General features: G+C 51.2%; 1 protein-coding gene across 1 annotated transcript in view; it reads right to left on the reverse strand.

Moving 5' to 3' along the window:
• The window catches only part of Alpl (alkaline phosphatase, biomineralization associated), a 62,113-nt gene extending 37,127 nt beyond the window's left edge, over positions 1-24,986 (reverse strand). The window contains exon 1 of the mRNA XM_075945735.1: positions 24,842-24,986. The gene's annotated coding sequence lies outside the window, so the exon portion shown is untranslated. The remainder of the gene's footprint in view (positions 1-24,841) is intronic.
• Between the last annotated feature and the right edge of the window lie 247 nt (positions 24,987-25,233).

The following is a 25,233-nucleotide window of genomic DNA, read 5'->3' on the forward strand; positions in this document are numbered from 1 at the left end:
GACTGCCCAACATGGTTACAGTCACATACCATCCCACAGCTTGTCATGGGTTTTATTTAACGTTGTGTGCCCAGCCTTGTGCTAGGTCCGAAGGTGTCCACTCTGCCCACTGGGCCCTTCAGGCCAGGATCAGTCAGCCCCCAGGAAGTAGCTAATACAGAACTGTGTAACACCCATCTCAGGGAAGGAGAGAGGTACGGAGAGGTGACGTGACTCACCCAAGGTCCCTGAGCAGAAGAGGGGGCAGAACCCAGCCACTTACCAGATGTGCTGGCCCCAAGCCTGGGGCCTTTGCCCCTGGTTACTGGGTAGCAGGGGTGGGGCTGGGCCGTAGCTCCTCAGAAGCTGTTTGTTCTGCCTGACAGCCTTCAAAGCAGTTTAAAAAGTTAAAAGAAACAGAACCGCACAGTGTCCTGGGATCCTTGCTTGCCCCAGTGCCCAGAGACTTCAGCAATGCTCTCCCATAGAGAGCGCACTGCTGCCCAGCAGCCTGGCATCTGGGCCTCACACGATTTCCTGGGGAACCTCTGTCCACTCCTGAGGCCCAGCTGATGTGGATCTCACACCTCCTGTGCCTCCACATTGTGCTCAAACAATGGCCCCCAGGCTGCTGTTTACTTAGCAGCTACTGCTCACCAGGGGCCAACAGAATAGGTCAAACCTCTGTCAATGGTAAGGCAATGGACAAGGGAATGAACCCTGCCAAGGGTAAGCTAGGTTAGTGTGCAGGAAGACACAGGGAGGAAGGGAGTGAGGGAGGGAGTGAGGGAGGGAGAGAGAAAGAGAGAGGCTGGGCTCACCAGAACCCATCTCCAGGCTCTACAGCAGTATCACATAGCTGAGAGACTGTATACATCCGGCGGAAGATAAGAAGGCTCCAGGCTGCACGTCAAGACTATCAAAGCCATCTGCACACATGTGGGGTGGTGACTTCCAATGGGTTTCCCCCACTAGGCTCATCTGGTAGACCCAGCTTCTCTGGTCTTCCCAGTACTCATCCGGCTGGTGGTCAAGCCCCATGCTGTACCCCCCATCCCTCCGATGGTCAAGCCCCATGTTGTACCCCCATCCTTCTGATGGTCAAGCCCCATGTTGTACCCCCATCCCTCCGATGGTCAAGCCCCATGCTGTACCCCCCATCCTTCTGATGGTCAAGCCCCATGTTGTACCCCCCATCCCGCTGATGGTCAAGCCCCATGCTGTACCCCCATCCCTCCGATGGTCAAGCCCCATGTTGTACCCCCCATCCCGCTGATGGTCAAGCCCCATGCTGTACCCCCATCCCTCCGATGGTCAAGCCCCATGTTGTACCCCCCATCCCGCTGATGGTCAAGCCCCATGCTGTACCCCCCATCCTTCTGATGGTCAAGCCCCATGCTGTACCCCCATCCCTCCGATGGTCAAGCCCCATGCTGTACCCCCATCCCTCCGATGGTCAAGCCCCATGCTGTACCCCCATCCCGCTGATGGTCAAGCCCCATGCTGTACCCCCATCCCTCCGATGGTCAAGCCCCATGTTGTACCCCCATCCCTCCGATGGTCAAGCCCCATGTTGTACCCCCATCCTTCTGATGGTCAAGCCCCATGTTGTACCCCCATCCCGCTGATGGTCAAGCCCCATGTTGTACCCCCATCCCTCCGATGGTCAAGCCCCATGCTGTACCCCCATCCTTCTGATGGTCAAGCCCCATGTTGTACCCCCATCCCTCCGATGGTCAAGCCCCGTGCTGTACCCCCATCCTTCTGATGGTCAAGCCCCATGTTGTACCCCCATCCCTCCGATGGTCAAGCCCCATGCTGTACCCCCATCCCTCCGATGGTCAAGCCCCATGCTGTACCCCCCCATCCCGCTGATGGTCAAGCCCCATGCTGTACCCCCATCCCGCTGATGGTCAAGCCCCATGTTGTACCCCCCATCCCGCTGATGGTCAAGCCCCATGCTGTACCCCCCATCCCGCTGATGGTCAAGCCCCATGCTGTACCCCCCATCCCGCTGATGGTCAAGCCCCATGTTGTACCCCCATCCTTCTGATGGTCAAGCCCCATGTTGTACCCCCATCCGGCTGATGGTCAAGCCCCATGCTGTACCCCCATCCCTTCTGATGGTCAAGCCCCATGTTGTACCCCCATCCGGCTGATGGTCAAGCCCCATGCTGTACCCCCATCCTTCTGATGGTCAAGCCCCATGTTGTACCCCCATCCCGCTGATGGTCAAGCCCCATGTTGTACCCCCATCCGGCTGATGGTCAAGCCCCATGCTGTACCCCCATCCTTCTGATGGTCAAGCCCCATGTTGTACCCCCATCCCTCCGATGGTCAAGCCCCATGCTGTACCCCCATCCCTTCTGATGGTCAAGCCCCATGCTGTACCCCCCATCCCGCTGATGTTCAAGCCCCATGTTGTACCCCCATCCTTCTGATGGTCAAGCCCCATGTTGTACCCCCATCCGGCTGATGGTCAAGCCCCATGCTGTACCCCCATCCCTTCTGATGGTCAAGCCCCATGTTGTACCCCCATCCGGCTGATGGTCAAGCCCCATGCTGTACCCCCATCCTTCTGATGGTCAAGCCCCATGTTGTACCCCCATCCCTCCGATGGTCAAGCCTCATGCTGTACCCCCATCCCTTCTGATGGTCAAGCCCCATGCTGTACCCCCATCCCTCCGATGGTCAAGCCCCATGTTGTACCCCCATCCCTCCGATGGTCAAGCCCAATGCTGTACCCATTCCACCACACACACGCTATGCAGCAGGCCACGTCTGCTCAAAGCCTCAGTCAATAGGAGGCATGTGGAAAGTGTTTCCCAGAGGAGCTATTGTTGACTTATTTTTGCAGTGTTGGGATGAAATGCAGGACCTAGCCCATGACAGGCAAACATTATCACTGAGCTGTAGAGCTATACACCTGTACTTTGAGGTAGGGTCATCCTCATTTTAGGGTACACAGAGAAGTGAAGAGACCTGTCTAAGGGCACACAGCATAGGAGCAGCGGAGCTAGGATTGAGTCTAAACTGTTCAAAGTTCAAGCAGTCTGCCGTCATGCTGGGGTGACTCAGCCGACGGACGTTTCACAAAAGCACAGGCCTACAAGGGGACAGCCGCAGGCTTTCGGGGCTTTTCCTCAGGAGGCTGAAATCCAACGAGGTTATGTGACCTTTGCGAAGTCACACAGCCAGAGCCTGAACTCTTAATTCTCCTGGCTTGGCACTCCCGAGTGCTGGAATTACAGATGTGAACCACTGTACTAGCCTCTCATTCTGGTTTAATTTGCTCTTGTTTTTCTTTTCTGTTGTTGCTTTGTTTGCAATGTTTCTAATGTTTAAAAAGTGCAGCTCAGTGGTGGAGCACTGGGTTCCATCTGGCACTGCAAAAAAATTAATTAATTAAATAAAGGCGCAGGTCCGTCTCTTCTAAACTGAGCTAGAGTCTAGGGCTGGTGACTTCAGTGTCTTTGTGACGCTGCTTTGGAGCTCGGGGTGGAGCTCGGGGCACCGTGCTTCGGGTGTGGTGGGGCAGGCCAGGGGCTGCACGCCTTGATCAGAAATGAACAGAAGGGGACTGGCGATGTAGCTCAGTTGGCAGAGCGCTTGCCTGGCACATAGGAGGCTCTGAGCTGGATCTCCAGCACCACAGATACAGGGCACAGCGGTGCGTGGCTGTAACCCCAGCACTCAGAAGAATCACGAGTTCTAGGTCATCCTTGGCTATAGAGTGAGCTGAGTAGTGAGATCAGATTGGGCTACATAAGACTGTGTTTAAGAAAGGAAAGGAAAGGAAGGAAGGAGGGAGGGAGGGAGGGAGGGAGGGAGGGAGGGAGGGAAGGAGGGAAGGAAGGAAGGATAAACAAAAAACAAGTATCAGAAGTGGCTCCTGCATTCCACCCTGAAGTCTATTCCCGATAACGTGGAGCAAATGTGACTGCCCAGCTGACTGAGGAAACGGAAGCCCCCAGCAGCCAGAGCTGGGCTTGCATGTGCCCAGAGTGGGGAAAAGGCCATTTGAAAGCCAGATTGAGCTCTCTGCTTTCCCTGTGCACCAAGATGTCCATACACCTGGACATGCACCTACTGTCCCTGGACCACCGCAGCCGGCAGCCTGGGTTAGAAACGGGCCGCCTGGACAATATTAAAGACGTGCGGGGTGACAGGAAAGAGAAGGGGACCCCCACACATAGTCTCTCTACACATGCCCGACTGCACCATGGTGTACTTTGACCTGAGTGGATGGACCACTTCCTCCAGACCTTTTCCTGGGGAGAGAAGGTGAGGCTCAGACCTGAGGTATCAACTGCCTGCAGAGGGAACAGACCAGGCCAAACCCAAACAGCAAGCTAGCCTGTGGTCCAGGTCTCTAGCATGGTCTGTCCTTTTCTTGGGGCTGAAGATAAGAGTTAAGCCTACTCCCTCCCCCCAAAACACAGTATCCACAAACCAGGTGAACCCCGAAATGCACCCCCAGCTAAAGGGCCAGCACTCAAAAGCACAGTGATGTTGAAAGACAGACACACTCATCAGAGACAGCATAGGAATCAGCTGTGTGGGAACAGAGGTCTCCAAATAAGCACTGGGAAATTGGGAAGGGAAGTCACAGGGGCAACAGGAATCTCAGCAACACAAAACAAGACTGAAAATGCTAAAAAACAAAACAAAGCAAAACAACTAAACCAACCAAACCCTGGAAGGAACAGTCTGCACAGGCATTGAAACAAAACACATAAAGAGATTAAAAAAAAAAAAAAGTAAGAGAGGTCCAGGCAGGAGCCAGGGTACTTCGGGGGGGACATGACTGACTTCTGGGAGGGAGTGGAGCAAAATGGGGACCAGTGAGATGTCTCAGCAAAGTAACTGTAAGAGAACTATTAAACCTCTGGGATAATCATAAAAGCATATTATTGTGACTTCATAAGGGAAAAACAAATGGTCAATTGGACTTAATTAAAATTATAAAATGTCCTTTCTTTAAAAGATATTTTAGTGGAGTGGTGGTGGTGCACACCTTTAATCCCAGCACTCGGAAGGAAGAGGCTGGTGGATCTCTGGGAGTTTGAGGCCAGCCTGGTATACAGGGTGAGTTCCAGGACAGCCAGGACTGTTTCACAGAGAAATCTTGTCTCACAAAACAAAAAAACACCAAGAAAGAAAGAAAGAAAGAAAGAAAGAAAGAAAGAAAGAAAGAAAGAAAGAAAGATTTTAGAGGGCAGGTAAAATGGCGCAGCAGGTAACACTCCACATTCCCCACCAAGTCTGCTGTTTGATCATGGGGACCCCACATGATGGAAGCACAGGCCCAACTCCCCAAAGTTGTTCTCTGATCTCCACACAGGTGCTACGGCTCATGTGTGCATGCACGCATACTAAATAAAAAGTAGTTGAAAACTATTTAAAGAGGCCAGGCGGTAGTGGCACACACCTTTAATTCCAGCACTCGGGAGGCAGAGGCAGGTGGATCTTTGTGAGTTCGAGACCAACCTGGTCTACAAGGACTAGTTCCAGGAGAGGCTCCAAAGCTACAGAGAAACCCTGTCTCAAAAAACAAAAAACAAACAAACAAACAAAAACAAAAACTATTTAAAGATACTTAAGAAAGCAATAGATAAAGTGCAAAATCGGATTAAATGTTGACATCAGTTATATCTGAAGGGGACTTCTAACTAGTCAAAAAAGCACTGATAATAAAATGCACAACCCCTCACTCTAAGAAGAAAGTACAGGAACCAGGAAGACAGGGAGGTCCTTGACAGCATTAGCACCAGGCAGAGGGAAGGAGACCCACTCACACCAATGGGAAGGCCTAAAACCAAATCAGAAAGACCAGGAGAGCAGATAGCACAGGCCTATGATCCCAGCACTCAGAAGCAGAGGTCAGAGAATTGGAAGTTCAAGACCAGCCTCAGCTACATGGAGGCTAGCCTTCTCTACAGGAGACTCTGTCTCTATCAGTCAGTAAGTTAATAAGTCTGGGTGTGGTCCCAGCACTCAGGAGACCGAGGCAGGACGATCTCTTGTGAGTTTGAGGCCAGCCTGGTCTTCCTGGTCTTCATACTGAGTTCTAGGCCAAGCAGGGCCACATAGTAAGACCCTTGCCTTAAAATAAATAAATAAATGATATAAAAGTAAAAAAGAATAAACAGCTGGGCAGTGGTGGCGCACGCCTTTAATCCCAGCACTCAGGAGGCAGAGGCAGGCGGATCTCTGTGAGTTCGAGGCCAGCCTGGTCTACAAGAGCTAGTTCCAGGACAGGAACCAAAAGCTATAGAGAAACCCTGTCTCGAAAAATCCAAAAAAAAAAAAAAAGAATAAACAGACTAGAAAAACCAATCATTAACAAGAACATAGAAAAACTTAGAATTATTACATCTTAGTCACAAGAGCATTCAATAGCCCTGTAACCTTTTTTAGACTTGGCCTCCCTGTGTAGCCATAGCTGGTCTGGAAGTCTCTATGTATACTAGGTGGACTTTAAACTTGTCTCCTGACTGCTGGGATTACACATGTGTACCACCACAGCTAGCACCATCATGCATGTGTGTGTGTGTGTGTGCACATGCACACACCATGAGCTCTCTGCGTGCTCCTATATGAGTGCACGCATGCACAGAACACGTGTGACAGCCTCCGGTGTTGGTCCTCACCCTCCACCTTGTTCAGGACAGTGTACATTGCTACTGTGCACACCAGGCTAGCTGGGGGTGTGAGCTTTCAAGGATTCTCGTGCTCCGCCCTCTTATCTCCCTGTAGGAGTGCTGGAGTTACAGATGAAGGCTACTGCATATGTGTATCACCCTAAGTACTAGCTCAAAGAAACGAAAGTCTATCTGCATGAAGATTCCTACACGAGCATTGAACAGAGACTGATTTGTAACAGCCCAAACTGGAAGGCTGAAGCGTCGATAGCAGAGGAATGAGTCAACAATGGCGGATTATTGGCGTAGGGACCAACCTCACGACAGAGGAAGGGGTTTCTGACCCAACAGGTGAGAACGCATCTTAGAAACATAAGACATAAGAGTGGCAGAGTTCACACTTAGCATGTGCAAGGCAGAGAGAGAGAGAGAGAGCTACCATAGTCAAAAGAACTATGAGAAAATGCTAGACCTGTATGTAAATAAATGTCAAAATGTAAATTAAATGCATAAATTCCTAAAACTAGAACTTACCAAAGCTGAGGTAAGCAGCCGTGGAGAACCTAAATAAAGAAACTGAGACCACAGTGAAATATCTTTCCCAAGGAAAACGCCGGGCAAGGATGACCTCACCAGTAAACACTACCAAATTTCAAGAAACAAATGTTCTTGATTTTACTTGAACTTTTGCAGAAGGAGAGTAAAAAACCACCATCTAGCATGATGCCCATGATCACCACAACCCTCAAACCCAGAGGGATGGACGATTCTAGACAATATGTCACCGGCGCAAGCCAAATACACAGCAAACCAGCCAGGTCCTCAGCCAGGTCAAGCCTGGGAGCTCAGGTTGAGAGGCTTCATGGGAAAGTCTTTTATATGATGAATGGCATTAACAGATTAAACAAGAAAAGCCATATAATCATCTCAAAAATAATTGTAAAAGCACTTCATGCACTCTAAACACAAATTAAGATTCTTTTAAAAGCTCCCAGTAGGGCCAGGGGTGTAGCTCGTTGTAGCTCAGTTGCTAGAGTGCTTACGCAGCGTGAGAGAGCTCTAGGATCCACCCCAGCACATCAGCCAGGGTGGGAGTGTCATCTGTGGTCCCAGCGGAGGGACTTGGGAGCAGAGCGCAGGAAGATCAGAATCTTTCGGCTGTCCTGGAACTCACTCTCTAGACCAGGCTGGCCTCTGCCTCCAGACTGCTGGAATTAAAGGCTTGCGCCACCACCACCTGGCTCAGAAGATCAGAATCTTAAGGTCTTGCATAAAAAGTTCAAGACAATTAATACAACCACTGTGTGTGTGTGTGTGTGTGTGTGTGTGTGTGAGAGAGAGAGAGAGAGAGAGAGAGAGAGAGAGAGAGAGAGAGAGGCAGGTCAAAGCACAAGTCTTAGGAGTTGGTTCTCTCCTTCCACCGTGTGGGTCCCAAGAATTGAACATATGTTTTCAGGCTTGGTGGCAAGTGCCTTTACCTACTGAGTCTTCTCACGCCTCCTCAACCTTTCTCTTTTGAGACTGGTCTATCACTAGAACCTGGAATGATGATTAGGCTGGCCGCAAGCCCCAGGATCAACCTGTCTCTAGCTTCTCAACACTGGGACCACAAGACCCCAAGTCTATATCACCAAGCCCTACTTTCTACACAGGTTTCGGGAATTGAACTCAGGTCCTTATACTTGCGTGGCTGGCCATCTGCCCAGTCCTGTGTTCATCAATATTTCTGAGTGCTCTCTTTCCACATCAGCAAAAGGCAGAGAACCAAAGCCAACAAACACACATAGAGGCTGGGAGTATAGCTCAGGGGCAGAGTGTTTGCAAGCTTGAGATTTTGGATCCCATTCTTAGCACAAGATAAAAAACAATATATGTTATATATATTATATATATATAATATATAAACATATCTATTTATATTGTGGAATAGTCATCCACAGGAGGTATTATACAGCGGGGAAGAAGTGAGTCACAGAATACATGCAAAAATATGGCTGAGCCTCAGCGATAGAAGACTGAGAATTTCTATACAGCGTGAAGGCCTTTCATAAGGTTAACTATGTATTTTGCACATGCATACTACATAGACCTATGGCTGTAAATACTAATCTCAAAGGCAAAGGGGAGCATGGGAGAAAGCTCAACCAGTAAGGTGCCCGTGGCACAGCATGAGGACGCGAGCTCAGAGCCCTATAATGTTCTCGAGAACGAACCAACTAACAACACAGGGAGTTGAGGTGCATGCCTGCAACCCCAGCAGAGAGGGTACAGAGACCGGAACACTCCCGCAGCTCACTGGTCAGCCAGCCTATGAGCTGCAGGTCCAGTGAGAGACCTCCTGCAAAGAGTAAAGGTGGAGAGAAATTGATGAAGACACCCGAGGCTAACCTGACCATTGACATGAGTGCACACACGTGTGCACATACCCACATGCATGCGTACGCTCACACTAACTAGTATATACACACACCACAAATATGTATAAAAGTGGGTGAGGGGTGACAAGCCATACACATGTTGTCTGTCTACTACATACGTACAGTATTAATACTAATAAATAACAAGAAGCTGGGCATGGCGGTACATGCTTTTAATCCTAGCAGTGAAGGCAGTAAGACTCGGTGTAAATACATAAATAAGTACAAACGGTGAAAGAGCAAGAGAGCCGGATGTCATGGTGCACACTTGCAATCCCAGTGTGGAGAGGTGAAGGCAGAAGGGTCAGGAGTTCAAGGTCACCCTCTGCTGCACAGTGAGTTGGAGGCCAGCCTGGGCTGCACGAAACACTGTCTCAAGAACTGGAACTAGCTCAGCAGTCCACAGTTAGACTAATTCAAACGAGAGAGAGGAGAGAGAGAGAGAGAGAGAGAGAGAGAGAGAGAGAGAGAGAGAGAGAGATTGAAGTTTTACAGAGAATTTGGGCTTTTATTAAAGAGATTGGATGTTTTTAAAGACACAACTGCTAAGGCTGTGAATTTGGAAGGCTGTGGGACTTTTTAAATCTGTAAAATGTTTTATATTGTGATGTTTTTACTAGTGTGTGACTTTTGGTATGAACAAGAAAGAAAGGGGTGGTGGCTCAACAATGGTGTGTGTTTGCGTGTCAAGTAGACAAGAGGTCAGCTGTCCTGGCTGGTTTTATGTCAACTTGACACAAGCTAGAGTCATCAGAGAAGAGGGAGCCCCAAGTGAAAAAAACAAACAAACAAACAAAAAAAAAAAACGGCCTCCATAAGGTCAGTCTGTAGAGCATTTTCTTAATTAGTGATTGATTGGGGCAGGTTCAGCCCATTATGGGTGGTACCATCCCTGGGCTGGTGGTGCTGGGCTCTAGAGAGTAGGTTGAGCAAGCACAAGGAGCAAGCCAATCGGCAGCACTCTCATGGACTCTGTGTCAGCTCCTGCCTCCAGGTTCCTGATTTGTTTGACTTTCTGTCCTGACTTCCTTTGATGATGAACAGTGATGTGGGAGTGTAAACCAAACAAACCCTTTCCTCCCAGGGCCTCTTTGGTCACGATGTTTCATCATAGCAGTAGAAACCCTGAGTAAGACATGGGGTCTCTGAATTTATCAACATAAGCAACTAAACAAGGCTCCAGTTACGGAGCAATGGGAAGGCTGCTTGGAGACAGGCAGACCATTAAACCACAAATAGATCCCCCGCTCCATAAAAACAAAACAAAGCCTGGCGGTCATGGCACATGCCTTTAATCACAGCATTCAGGAGGCAGAGGCAGAGGCAGGTGGATCTCTGTGAGTTTGAGGCCAGTCTGGTCTACAAGAGCTAGTTCCAGGACAGCAAGCATCCATGCCATGCCAGACAGGCAGACTTAAGAAGGACCTGCTACTCACTCTGGCTCAGAGAGGCCCAATCAATCTTAGGAACTAAAAACCATGTTATTCTCACTGTCTCTGAGGCTCTGTAGATTCACCATTCGGAACCCAGGTCAGGTCACTAAATCCCCTAGACCGAGAAGAGCTTTACCCTCCACCTGTCACACAAGGCAAGGACAGGACTTCCTGTAAATGATTAGTAAGCAGCTGCTTAGACCCAGAGAAGCAGCGTGAGCAGACACTGGAGGGAGCCTAGTCCCACCCCTCCACCCATGACCTTGGGAGGATCCTTTTTGTCCCTGGGCCTTGCAGTTCCGTCTGTACCTGAAGGGAGCACCAAAGCCATTCCATTGCGAAGGGGCCACCAAGAAACAGGCCACTCAGCTCTGCATTCTGGCATCCATGGGGTCAAAGGCTACATGCCCCAGGTCCCACCCATCTTTCTGACATCACCCCAAGCTCCACCCAATTTCTCTTTCCCCTAAGTTTTATTTTATTTTATTTTATTTTCTCCTTTCTTTTGGTTTGTTTTATTTCTGAAATTTTTTGGAGACAGGGTCTCAAGTAACCCAGATTAGCCTGGAACTCACTGGGTGGCTGAGGATGACCTTGAACTTCTGGCCTTCTGGCTTTCACCCCCCAAAGCTGGGATTATAGGTATGTATCACCACTATACCCAGTTTATTCTCTTCTTACTGTTTCAGGTCTGCCCTTGACCTCCTAGAACACTCTTTGTAGAGGTCTTTGTGTGACCCCCTTTCTCTTACCCTCCAGCTTAAAGGCCACCCCCTCCAGAGACCCCAGCCCTGGAGCCCCTTGACCCTCCATAAGGCCATTCCTCGTCATCGTTGTTCATATTGGAGATAAACGTTAACTTCTGCTGGATTTTCCCAGGTGATCGAGCTTGGGCAGGGTCAGGCACTGCTGTGGTTCTTAAACCAGACCTGTCTATAGGATGAAAGCCACTTTCCCTGGTAGCCCTTCCTGTTCATTCTGCCACCGGCTAGTTAGGTAGCCCATCTTGTACTTCCTCCAACCCAAGACACTAGTTTTGTGTAGGCTGTTGAAGCTGATCAGCTCCCCTCCCCAAGGAGGGAACGTTTGCTGGGAATTGATGTACTAAGGCCCTGCAGGCAGCAGACTAAAGACAGATCTGTTGAAAGGCTGAGGATGTGGCTCAGAGGACAGTACTCACCTAGAGTACACGAGGTCCTACATGTCACCTGCAGCCCCACATAAACCGGGTGTGGTGGTGCACACCTCAGGAGAATTGGGAGTTTAAGGTCACAGTCAGCCACATCAGGAGTTTGAGGCCAGTCTATGTTACAGATCCTGCCTCAAAAAATAAAACCAGGGACTGGAGAGATGGCTCATTGGTGAAGAGTACTGGCTGTTCTTCCAAAGGATCCAGGTTCAATTCACAGCACATAGTGGCCCACGACCCATCTCCAGTTCCAGGGGAATCCAGCACCCTCTTCTGGCCTCTGTGGGCACCAGTCAGATAAGTGCTACACAGACACACATGCAGGCAAGACACCACACATATAAAACAATACAATCAAATTTAAAAATAAATAAGTAGGGGCTGGAGAGATGGCTCAGTGGTTAAGAGCCTTGACTGCGCTACCAGAGGACCTGGGTTCAATTCCCAGCACCCACATGGCAGCTCAAACTGTCTGAAACTCTAGTTCCAGGGGACTAGAACTAGACATAGCTCTAGTATGCCTCACACAGACATGCATGCAGGCAAAACACCAAGGCACATAAAGTACAAATAAATTTTAAAAAAATAAATAAGTAAAATAATATGTAGAAATAAATGTTTGTTGAATAGCTAAATGGAGGTCCTCTTGTATCCTTCTATCTCCTCCTCTTCCTGGCTCTTTTCTCTCTTTTCTGCCTTCACAGGTACTGGAAAACCGGCACCCACCGAGGAGCCATTGAAATGCCACCCCAGCAGGAATTTCTTGGGACAAGGGTGCCTTGCTTCCTTTACCTGGAACCACTCCAGGCAGAGAGAGGCAAAGCCCTACCTACCAGGGCTGCCTTTATCCCTGGTGGCATCTGGTCCTAGGCTGCCACAGCCATTGGGATGGGCATTCTCCCTGGAGTCTACCCTGGGCAGCTGGAATGTGCCACAGGACACGGAGGCTGGCAGAGCTCTGCACTGTGAGCCCTGCCTGGCCAAGAGCCATAGGGAAGCACTTGGTTATTCAGCCGGGGTAGCTGCCCAGGGGGAAAGGGTGCACTTCCCCCACCACAGGGAAGCAGGACAACCAGGCAGGCCTGGCACAGCCTGGGAGCCCATGGCGGAGGAGGAAACTGGAGAGCAAAACTCTTGCATAAGTCACTGCAGGGAGATTCCCGGAGCCCAGGAAGACTCTGGAAGCAAGGGATTGAAATCCTGCAGAATCAGGCCCAAGGCCAGAGCCCCGGCTGGCAACTGGCGGCTGGGCCAATTCCACCACTAGTACTCCCAAGCTAGCAGTGGCCTCCCCCTGACCTGGAGACTCCAGGAATCAAGGACAACAGATAAACCCTTCACGTCAGCTCTGGGGCAGGGGGCGGCTCAGTGACTCCCTGGGGTGTTCTGTCATCTAATCCTGCTGCTTGCTCAACTCCTGCCCCCCCAAGTCTGGCTCCAGAAGCAACTGGTTCAAGCATTTAGGCATATCCAGCCCACAGAGATTTCTCCAGCAACTGAGTGGGCCCAGTCCAGAATCTGGAGCCAAGTTGCTGGTGTTCAATGTTGGATTAACCTTTGACGAACTCTGTGACCTGGGACGCATCCCTTCCCTTTCTCTGTGCACCTTCACTTTGGAGGAAAAGGACTCCAGAACCTACTTCTTGAATGAGACAGGAGGGGTAACAAGTCCTCTTTGCAGCCTGTGTGGAGCTTTAGTAAAGGACAGCTCTCCGTAGTCACATTAATAAACAGATTAAGGAGAGCCAGGATGGGAACTGGGCACCAACTATTCCCGAGGGAAACAGAGCTTCACTCCCCAAAGTCAAGCCCAGACTGGTACAAACCAACCTAGAAACCAGAGAACAAAGAGTCCAGGATCTGGGTTTGAATCTTAGCACCACCACCAGCCAGTTCTGTAGCCCTGGGCACTTCAGGGTTCCTGTGTCTGTGTGACACACACTGCATGGCTCCCCACCCACCTAGAAACTCTGAGACCTTCCTTCCCCAGCTTAGAGACATGCATGGCAGTCTGCACACTCTCCGCTCTGGGTGGTGCCAGGGAAGCCAGGAGCTGACATATTGGGTCTGCCCCAGCTGGGGCGGTGACAGGTCAGTCACCATCCCTAACAATCTCTCTGGACCCAACCTCCAGGAAAGTAAGTGAGAGGCCTCAAGGAAGTGAGGCTACTGTTTCTTCCCCGAGTATTACACAGAGCCCTGACTGAGCGCTTACAGGGACCTGCCTGCCTGGGGCCAGCCCAACGAGGTGCCAGGAAGCCAACAGGAAACATCCCGAATCGTCCAGACAGATGCCACAGCCTAACAGATGGAGTGCACACTCAGACCGACCAGTCACTCACCATGTATTGGCCAAGTCCTCAGGGGTGAGCAGAAACAGAGAGAGCAGCAGGCACTCCCCCTCCCCCAGGAGAGGCAATGAAAGGGCCCTAAGTTTCTCGCACCTACCACAGGTCGGAGCGGGGTCAGGACCTCTGTCCTTTCTCTGCTGAAAGCACTCCTGGTTTGCAGGTGGGTCTCCTTCTAGCAGCTTCTACCTAGGGCACCGCCGCTGCCTACTCCAACGATGGCGGTCACGAGACCCACCATGTGCTCCGCACCGGGCTGGACGGGTGTTTTCTTGGAGCGGTTTCATGGTCTGGGCAGAAGTACTCTCCTCAGCCCTCCACGCTCTCACGTTTGAACTCTTGAATCCAGGGCAGGGTTCTACGTTGGGGGAGATGAAGGGGGTGGGGCGTTCCTATTTTGTGCTCCTCGGAGCACCTGCAGCCTTGGGGTCAGTCAAACCTTTGGACTGGACAGCAACCGTCTGACCTGGAGAATATGTGCTCAATTTCTCTGAGCCTCGGTTACAAGAAGTAAATGAGTAAATGCCTGTGATGGGCTCAGAACAAAGCTGGGCTCGGGTTACCCCATATTTAAGCAAACAAGCACTGATGTATAAATCAGTAAGCAGACCTCGGGTGGAAACTGAGACCCAGGAGTCACACATGATCAATTAAAAAAAAACCACTTAATCTCTGTAGGATTTTATTCTTCAAATATTTATTCATCTAGCAAGCTTGTATGAAGTGTCTGCCGTGCACTAGGGAGTGGGGACAGGTGGATTTGAGAAATGATCCCTGGGACGACTTTGTGTTTATTTTACGTTTGTCAAACCAGGATATTGCTTTGTCTCCCAGGCTTGCCTGAACTCTCAAGCCTCCTGCCTCTACACCCCAATGGACAGACCAGGGCTGTGGAGAGCCAGTGTCATGGACGGAGCAAGGAAGACCACAGGAGTGAGGGCAAGTTGGCCAGGGAGAGGCCAGCAGAGGCTCAGGTGGTAAGCCTTCACATGCTGTTAGGCCACAGAACTGGCGGGCTGTGGGAAGTCTGGCAGGTGTGCTGCCTGGAGGTGCTGGGCCCTCAGTCCCCTACTGGGCCCTGAACCACATCCGGGTGTCTGTGGCACCGCCCTCCTGGAGCTCACACTCTAGGCCGGGCACCTGTGTGAGATCAGACCTCATGCACCATGCTCGAGATCTCTGACCAACGTCTAGAAGGCAGCCTGATATTAGCGGGACCACAGGCCAGGAGACCTCCCTGTAGGGCGGCTGGGCAGGGAAGGGCAGAGCTAAAACAAAAAGCTGGGGACACACTCAGGGAAGGCCTTTGCTTGAGCTCCTGACTTAAATTTGAGGGTGACTTTTGCCCTCCATCTGACCTTGAACAAGTTGCCTTGCCTCTCTGAGCCTCAGTTCCCCCTCTTGCTAAATGAAGACATTACTTTCAGCTATGACTAACCTTTTGACACTGTGACAAGATGTCATCTATAAAATTCACACTCAAGAGCCACATAACAGTTACTCCCTCCCACCCCCCAAGACAGGCTTTCTCTGTGTTACAGCTCTGGTTGTCCCAGAATTCGCTCTGTACACCAGGCTCGCTTAGAACTCACAGAGACCCACCTTCCTCTGCCTCCCAAGCGCTGGGATTAAAGGCATGCACCACCACCACCCAGCTTTGTTTTTTAAAATTACAAAAAAAAAATCCCTAATTTTGAGCCACATTTTTAGCCATCTTTAGCCATGTGCCGCAGGCAGACTGGACATGCCTCTAAGGGTCCTCGGAGTCCATGAAGAAGAAATGGCTTTAATGCCCAGTATAGCGGCACAACTTTAATCCCAGCACTCAGGAGACAGAGGCAGGAGGATCTCTGTGAGTTCAAGGCCAGCCTCGTCTACACAGAGTTCCATGTCAGCTAGAGCTACATTAGTGAGACCCTGTTTCAAAAACAAAAAGGGAAGAAATGGCTTTAAAACATGAATTACAGCAAAAGCCTGGAAACTGAGGCTGAGGGAGTTAAAGTGACAAACCCACAGCATGGAGTGAATTGAGATAAACCTGGGATGGGTCCACACAGGCAGCAGGCAGTGCACGCCCTGTGTGATTCTTGCCCTACTCTCCTCCCTCCCTGAGCCTCAGTTTCCCATTCGCAGAAGTCAGTCCCCTTTAGAGTTTAAGGAAGGGCCAGGACTGAGCTGTGGCTTTGTGAGGGAGCACATGATTAGGCCTCGGGTTCCAAGGTAGAACACTCTCCACTCTGACTTGTAAAGAAATGTCACCTCAGGGGCTGGAGAGATGGCTCAGAGGTTAAGAGCATGGACTGCTCTTCCGGAGGTCCTGAGTTCAATTCCCAGCAACCACATGGTGGCTCACAACCATCTATCATGAGATCTGGTGCCCTCTTCTGGCACCTGCATGGAGACTGAACACTGTGTACATAATAAATAAATAAATCTTTAAAAAAGAAAAAGAAGCCGGGCGGTGGTGGCGCACGCCTTTAATCCCAGCACTCGGGAGGCAGAGGCAGGCGGATCTCTGTGAGTTCGAGACCAGCCTGGTCTACAAGAGCTAGTTCCAGGACAGGCTCCAAAACCACAGAGAAACCCTGTCTCGAAAAACCAAAAAAAAAAAAAAAAAAAACCAAAAAAAAAAAGAAAAAGAAAAAAAGAAATGTCACCTCCTAAGTGACCCTGGTGACCCAAAACTGACTGGGAAGCAAGCAGGAGACTCAAACAACATACTTCCCTTGAGTCAAGTTGTGGCTAGAACACTGGGCTGTTCTACTAATTAACGGCACGGATGCTTATAAATAAGGCTAGCAGAGGGGCATGGATAAGACATTCGGGGGGGGGGTGTTCCTTTCTGTTACTATTATTGTTACCACCGTTGCGGTTATTAGGCAAGGCAGAGGTGGGAACCTTCAGCTCTTTCCAGGAAAGCCTGAAACAGCCCCTTCCTTGCCCCTCTTACTTAAGTCAGGGCAACAGCCAGATCCACAAACCAGAATTCCTCCTGAGGCTAAATGTGGGGTCTCGCTGTGGCCCCATAAAAGGTCTTGCACCACAGCAGAAGCCAGTGCTGGCACAGGCAGCCTGCGCTAGGACTGAGGAGGACCATGCCACTGAACTGAGTGCCACCTGGACCGATTTGTTTCCCACCCCTGGGTCCACGGCATTGCTAAATTTAATCTGCGTCTGGGTTGTCCCTTCTTCCTGTGTGCCAGTTCTCACCAGTGACTCGCGGTAGTCTGGAGCACCATACTGTAGTGGGAGGAACTTCAGCAGGAGAGAGAGCAACAGTGGATTGATGATGTCTGACACAGGGGCAGGGCAGGGAAGTGGCTGCACGCAGTAGGTCAGTTTTGTGTCACCAAGGAACTAGGAAAGGCCTAGTGCCCTGATTCATTTGCACGAAGGAGGGGCTTCAGGAAAGATACTAGACTGTGCAGACAGGAGGACAAAAACAAGGCTACTCAGCTGGAATTCAAATCCGTGCCCTCTGGGTGCTCCGGAGGACACCTGCTAAGACTGCAGCGGCTTGCTGGACCAGGAAGGGGCGTGGCCAGGCGGAGATTCATTTGTCTGGGAGAGCAGATGCTGCGGCTGAACTAGAAGTCCCGGTGGTGCTAAGTCCCCTCCCTTTGGGGACCCCAACCCTGTGCTGCAAATCCCAGAGACAGACGGTTCAACTGAAAATAGTGTGTACCGGCAAGTCTCCTGCGGATCTGCACCCAAACATAAAAGCTCTTCTGATCAGGCCTAAGACCTAACCGCCTAACCCCAGGTGGCGCGGATACTTTGTAACTGTGTTACTTACCATCTCTGAGCTTTGTACTTTGTAAGGACAAAATAGCAAGTTAAAGACAATAAAGACATTCAACATTAGTAGCCCAGCTTCGGCCCAGACTATTAGGTAAAAGGGCCCTTACTAATTAGGTAAACGGATGGGTCAAATAGAATAATCTATCGGAGATGAGTGCTGAAAGATAAGGGTTTGAACAAGATGCAAAGAGGAACGCTTGTCAGCCACGATCGCCAGAAATGGAATTACAAAACTTTTTTATTTCAACATAAATAAGGAACTGGCCCTTCCAGGAAGTTGGCTTATGCCACTTGTGGCTCAGCGAAGAAGCATCTCGGACTGCAACAAGCAGAGATCTCTGCTTCCCACTTCCAAGCAAGGGCTGTCAAAGGACCAAATGAATGTCATCATGAATGTTACAGATACAGACTAAGAGAAGGAAAGGGTCTGTGTGTTACTGGGGACTGAAGCCCGGGGACTCATGTACACTAAGTAAACCGTCTATTCTCTGTTGTGGTACCAAGTTTCAACACTTTGAGACAGTACTTACCTATTACTCAGGCAGGCTTTGAATTTATTATCCTGCTGCCTCAGCTCCTAGGTAACTGGGATTATAGGCCTGCGCCAGGCCTTTTTTCTTTTTTACAGATTCATGTAATCCAGATTGGCCTCAAACTTCATATACAGCTAAGGATGGCCCTGAACTTCTACGTGTTGGGCGCACCGTCATGCCCGGCTTACTTAGCATTGGTGATGGCCTTTGTAAATCACAGACAAGCATTCTACCAACTGAGACACACACCGCACCCCCCCCCCAGCCTGGTAGAGGCGACAGTCACAACAGTGCAGCAATGAGCATGCCAAGAAGGAAGAAGTTGGGGAGGGCAACCAGGACAATCCTGATTTAGCAGCAAATACAGGAGTAGGTCTTCTGCAGAGGTCAGGTAAGTCACTCTGGGGTGGGTGGAGGTGGGCTCGGCCTAAGCAGCTGGCTGGACTGGGAGTTTCCAGGGAAAGGAATCTCACCTATGGACGCCTGCTGTGTTCTTGACAAAGGAAAGGACTAGGTTGGAACTCAGCTGCTAGAGTCGAACTCATTGGCTGGGGGCTGATCTAGCAAGAGTGAAATTCTGGGGTCCTATATTCTCTCCTGCAAAAAGTAAAATAAAATAACCCCATTGGGTAGATCTTTGTAAAGGTCACACTTAGGGTTTTCCAAACAAAAGTGACTCACTGTGGCTCTTGACAGCTTCTGAAGGTCCATGGAAATGCTGCCAGAGTTCTGCCCAGCACCTCTTGACCACCAGATAAAGGACAGAACTTCAACCCAGACATCCCAGAGGATGAGGACAAGGCTCAGACATAAGCTCAGGTGAGGCTGATGTAATTACAGTAGTTGGCAGGCTGAGAAGGGGGACTGCCAAAAGTTTGAGGCCAGCCTGAGCTATATGGTCAAATTGTGTCAAAAAAAAAAAAAAAAACCCAAAAAACCCAAACCAGAAGAATATCAAAAAGACTGGGGTTATGGTTGCAGGAGGGGCTGGGGGCTCACAGCAGGTCTAACTGGTCTAACTACACAGATACCACCTTCCAGACCCTTCCACGGATCTACAAACTCTGAGTCTCTTCAGCAGCAAGAGGGCAGAATGGGGCATATGTTCGTGGGTGCTGGGAGCCCGGGGTGGATTGGAACACGATTACAGAGCTGTCAAGTGCAAGGGGCAGGGGACCTGAGTCACTCTCAGCAATTGAGGTCCCCCTGCCTCAGTTTACTTTGTGGCCCTCAAACAACTTATTCCTGTGGACCTAGACTCTATGCCTGGCTACGCTCCGTGTTTATCCACTGGGCCCCACAGCCTCTCATGGTACCCTCCTGCTCTCTCAGTGATTCTGAGACTCTGACCGACCGAGGCCACTTTGAGACCCACCTGTCGACAAAGACTTTTTGGCACCAGCAAAGGGATGAAGAAGAGAGCTGTGGTTAAGGTTACAGGTCCTGTGTGTGACATGGGTATAAGATGAGGTGAGGTGACATATACCATGGGCATGCCTTCTCCCTAGGTTGTTCATGTTCAAGAGAGTAGCTACGTCTTGGGCAGTCCCCCGCTAGCTACATGTTGGCAGGCCAGGCAATGATGTCCCATCCCCCCAAACCACTCTGGAGCCCCTAGATTCCACTGAAGCAGGAAGAGGTTGCCCGCACAACCAGTATCTTTCAGAGCTGCGTTTAGGCCACAGAAGCAGATCAACTGCCTCTGTATCCTTGGTCCCAACCAGTCCCCTGCAGGCTGGCCCCGGCCACCCATAGTTACTCAAATACAACCTGAGCCTCTCTGTTTTAAGGCCTAACTCTGCCCCTAAACTACAAACTCAGAGGCGGCTGGCGATGTTGGTGAGGGGAGTAGGCTGTGCGAGGGACTGGGGCGCCTCAGGAACTGTAGTTAAATGGCTGAGGCAGCTGCCACTCAGCTCCAGCCTTGTGGCCAGGCAAGGGCGTGGCCCCGTAGAGCTACATCTTCTGATCTTTCAAGAGAAGCCAGAAACCAGTGTTTTTATGTAAAATGAAACCACCCCGAGTTTAACAACACCAGCAACTAAATTGAGGCTTTGAACTCACTGTAAGGAGCCAAGTGTCCCACCCCCAGTCTCCCCAACCATCCAGGCATTGGGTCCTCCCTCCACATACAGTAGGCCAGATGTGAGGGGCCTCAGTGAGACCCATTCCAAGTTTAAGGAAATCCCATCCTCCTTCCTCTTGGGACATCTTGGTTTATAGAGGGGGAAACTGAGGCTAGAGAAGAGAGGTGATTTGCCCAGCGTCACACCTCTCTCCAGAGCTCGAGATCTCTCCCATCTTCCGCACTATCTTCCCCATCCCTTGAGTGGCTGCAGCTTTTCAAAGAAAGGGAAACTGGAGGTGAGGACGTGTCTAGCATGCACGAAGTCTTGGGTTCCAGTCCCAGCGCATAAACCAGGCACTCTACTGCAATCCCAGAACACCGGAGGTGGAGGGGTTTGGTTTGGTTTGGTTTTGGTTTTTCGAGACAGGGTTTCTCTGTGTTGCTTCGGAGCCTGTCCTGGAACTAGCTCTTGTAGACCAGGCTGACCTCGAACTCACAGAGATCCGCCTGTCTCTGCCTCCCGAGTGCTGGGATTAAAGGTGTGTGCCACCACCGCCTGGCCAGAAAAGTTCAAGTGTTTTTGATGGAAGCAATCGTGGTGGTGGTGGTGGGGTTTTGCCCTTGCTACACAGCAAGTTTCAATGCCAGCCTGGGCTACATGAGACTCTGCTTCAAATAAATAAATGAAAGTAAATTAAGGACGTACAGTGAAATTGACCGCCCAAGTCCAAGAGGGGCGTGGTGAGTGTGGGGGATCACCTTTGGAAAATCCAAAGAGCCAGGAGGCTGAGTCTAAGCCACCGGATACCTCTGGGCAAGCCTCTTTCCCACTCTGGGCCTCAAAGACACGGATGTACACAGCCAGCGTCTGAAGGCCTGGCCGATCTACAATTCTAGGCATCTCTGAGGTCTCCTCTCCAGCCAGCACTTTGCGGCCTCCGATGACTATAAAGCAATAATAATAATAATAATACAGGGAGGGCAAGTCCACACTAGCCAGGAAAGAACACCACAGTTTTTAGAGAAACCCGACTCTTGGTTACTGGAATTCAAAAGGGACGATGGTAATAACATGGGGGGGGAGCAGTTTAACCACCATCCTGCAGTTAAACAAAAACACATCTGCTTTAACTTGATCTCCTTCCCCAGCCCCTACCCTCATCCCAAATTTTACCCCTTCATTTGAGAAGTTAAATTAAATGCAAACAATTGATTTCATGCCGCAGCGGGGCTGGGGTTTGAAGCATGGAAACTTTAGCATGGACTTTTTCTGGGAGCAATTACAAAATGTGAGGGGGTATGAGAAGGCGGATAAATATAGAGAGCTCTTTGGAGTGTTCTTTAGACATGGACCATCAAATAATGATGCCGGGCCCACTATGAGGGGACACTCTGACACTCAGAGAGGAAACGAGACTGGCTTCACGTCACATGTGCTGAGGACTGGAACCAAGGTACTGATTCAAGCCAGCACCTTCCCTGACATCTAGGTCATGGTGCCTAGAAAGACCTTGCTCTGTCCCCTTGGGCTATGAAAGTGCCTCCCAGAGAACATAAAATCTTCAGAATAATCCATATAGATGAAGTCTCAAGTTGATAGACCGCTTACGTCCTCTTGGACCCTCAGCGACTCTGCAAGGTACCTACGATGACCTCCTCACATCACGGATGAGGAGGCCACGAAGGGTCCAAGAGGCCCACAACAGTACAGATAATGAATTCTCAATCTACTGCCTCCCACTGTATTCTGAAGGTTAGAACAGCTCCAGAAAAAGAAGGGGAGGAAAAAAAGCCAAAATAACAAACATACCACACAGCCCAGCCCTGGTGTGCCAATGACGATGGGGCTGTTGTGCGAGGGAGCTCAGTCAGCATTCCTGTGGCCACGTGGAGAATTCTGAGCACCAGTTCTCAGCCCGGCTGGCTCACACGCCCCACAATACTCTCCTCCAGCTCCAGGGTTTTGTGTTAATAAGTCCAGTCAGATAGACTTCGCGCGGAGAGCTTCAAGTTCCACCCCTAAATTCCATGTCATGGTCGACCCCCATCTCCCCTTCCCCAGAAGCCTGAAGTCCACAAATGGTATGGCAGGGAGCTCACTGGACTTGACATTGTAGGTCCCAGCCCCGGATGCCCAGATGGCTTCTGTGTGTCCCAGGTCAAGCCACTCGCCCTTCAAGAAGTTCCTTCACATGCGGGAAAGGATCACTAACACCTCCTATCTTTGCAGGATAGAACAGGACGGGGCCTGGTCCTAGGCTGTGCAATGAGGTGGAGGTGGATGGCAGGAGACCCCAGAGCTGTGCCCAGCCTGGAGCTCCAGGCTCCCTTCCCAGGCTGTGTCCAGGAGGGAGGAGGTGGCATCTGGGTACGATAATGGCAGCCTGCTCCCTCACGGCACAGTCCGCCGGGGAAGGGGCAGAGCCCGGGCAAAGGTGGTTGACGGGGACGCAGGGTTCAGAGGCAATGACATAACTACGTACATGGACTCTGATGCAATTTCTGCCGAGACCAGAGCTGAGAACAGCCACTGTTTTCTAAGGCACATGAATCTGCTAAACACCTTGCAAGCTGTATTCACACAGAGTCCGCCCGCCAGCAGGTGCTACGGACCTGTGAACTCCAGCTCCTGAACAGCCTCAAGGAGACTTCCATCTACAATGAGACCAGAGCTGTGCCCTGATCACACAGCTAGATGGCCAGTCTTCATCAGTACCGTGTGCCGACTGCTCACGGTGATGACACACTTTGTTAGTTACCTCTTTACCCCTTTCTTTGAGAATTACCTCATTTGGAGTCTACCATAGCAGTTTTGACACTGTGTGGCTTTGGAGCCTGTCCAGGAACTCCCTCTTTTTTAACCAGGCTGGCCTCGAACTCACAGAGACCCTCCTGCCTCTGCCTCCTGAGTGCTGGGATTAAAGGCGTGCACCACCACCACCCACCCGGTGACACTCAAATTTTCAAAGCCTGAAAAACTTTTGTTATGCCAATGTCTACTTGGAGAGAAGGGATTTTGTCATTTACTGCGACATTCTCAGCACCTGGATCAGCACTGAGCACAAAGTTGGTGGCTAGTAAGTTTGTGTGGATTGAAGGCACCACTTTTCTGGCCTGTTGGGTCTTTTGATTCATTGTAGTCTTAAGATATAGATGGGACCATCACGGACACGGATGGGGACCAGCCCAGCCCTGTCTCTTGTCACCAGTGGGGCCTTTGAGAAGCTGTGTTCTCCCCCAGGGAATTCAAGAACAGTTTCGAAACTGGGCAGGGAGGCAGAGAGAGATGGACAGGGGTTGGGGCAGGAGTTGGTGGGGAGGACTAAAGGATGCAGGATGCAGGATGCAGGGAGGCAGGTCCAGTCCAGGAGGACCGGAAGGGGGCTCTCCAACTCTGCTGGAGAGCATAGGGACAGGGCCAGCGACCAGATTTAAACCCTGACAGCACTTGCCTCCACTGTTACAGCTCGCTGTTCCCATTTGTAAACGAGATGTCTGCCAGGTGTCAGGGCAGGTTTTAGCGCATAGTAGGCACTCAATAAACAGTTGTCATCCTCTCTAATTTCTCACCCGGCCTGAGAACCTGGGCCTGCCTGAGTTCTTCTTGGGGCCCAAAAGTTCTTTCAGGCCTGAGACTCATCCCTCTTTTTACATCTATGTATGTATGCTTGTATGTGTATGCACGTATGATTTGGGGACACAATCTCCCTTGGTAGCTCAGGCTGGCCACGAACTCACAGCGCTCCTCAGCCTCCAGACTGCCAGCAGCCCCCCTCCAACCCTCATTTAATCAAGGATGCACAGGCACACCCCAGAGTCCTTTGTAAGGCCCCCTCCCCCAGGCCCATTACTGTTGAAAAGGTTCACCATGGACAAAGCAGGGTGAGGAAGAGGTTTTCCTCCGCCTCGGGTCCTGCCGCTGTGACCGTGCCCTTAACCCTTTCTTACCCAGGCTGGACAAGGCAGCAGCCCACTCTCACCTGCATGCTTCCAGAGCCGGTTGCAGGCTCCTTCTGTTTCCTGGGCTCCCCCACGCTCAAACAGATACTAGCACACGGTCTCCAATCTCTCCCGCCAAGGACCCAGCATGTGCTTCCCAGATGCTCCCCAACTATTTTAGACACCAAGGGGGACAGAGTGGCTTGGAACCACGAAGGGCGCAGCTGTGGGCTACGCAGCCGCGTGGACACCGGGAGCAGGTGCTTAGTATGAGGATGGGTCCTGGGCAGCGGCTCCGCGGGCGCCCCGTCCATCATCCAGTCAGGCCCCGAGAGATGCGCGCGGGAGCAGGAGAAGAATGAGTGGTTGTGGGTTCCCAGGACGCCTGTCCTTCCACGTGTCCCCACCGTGACTGGGACAGACACTGCGGGGCCAGCGGAGCGCGCGTGTGGGAGTCGAGCCAGCCGCGGGCGCAGCACGCTTTCCTTACCTGCAGGCACTCGTGGGGAGGGTCCGTCCCGGCTCGCGAGCGGCGGCCCTTGGGAGTGCAGTGGCGGGTTCGTACGCTGGCGGTCACCTCCCCCGCGGGTTTATGAAGGCGGCCCGGCCTGAGCGCCCGCCGGCCTCCCCGCCCCCGCCCGCCCCGCCCCCGGCCCGCGCCCCGAGCCCCAGGACGGTGCCTCCGCGTTGCCAGGGCGCCCCCTGCCGGTAGCGTTGCTCTCGGCCCGGTCCGAGGGCTGCAGCCGGCAAGGAGACCAGCCTTGCCTCCCTCTCTCTGCCTGCAGCTGATCCTGGCCTCTGGGGTGCAGCGGGCTACCGTCGTTATCTTTGATTTCTTTGTAGAAGTCTTTGTCCCTCGATGGCTGTCTGAGCCTCGATTCC

The sequence above is a fragment of the Microtus pennsylvanicus genome, chromosome 13, assembly GCF_037038515.1.
Source record: "Microtus pennsylvanicus isolate mMicPen1 chromosome 13, mMicPen1.hap1, whole genome shotgun sequence".
Classification (NCBI taxonomy): domain Eukaryota; kingdom Metazoa; phylum Chordata; class Mammalia; order Rodentia; family Cricetidae; genus Microtus; species Microtus pennsylvanicus.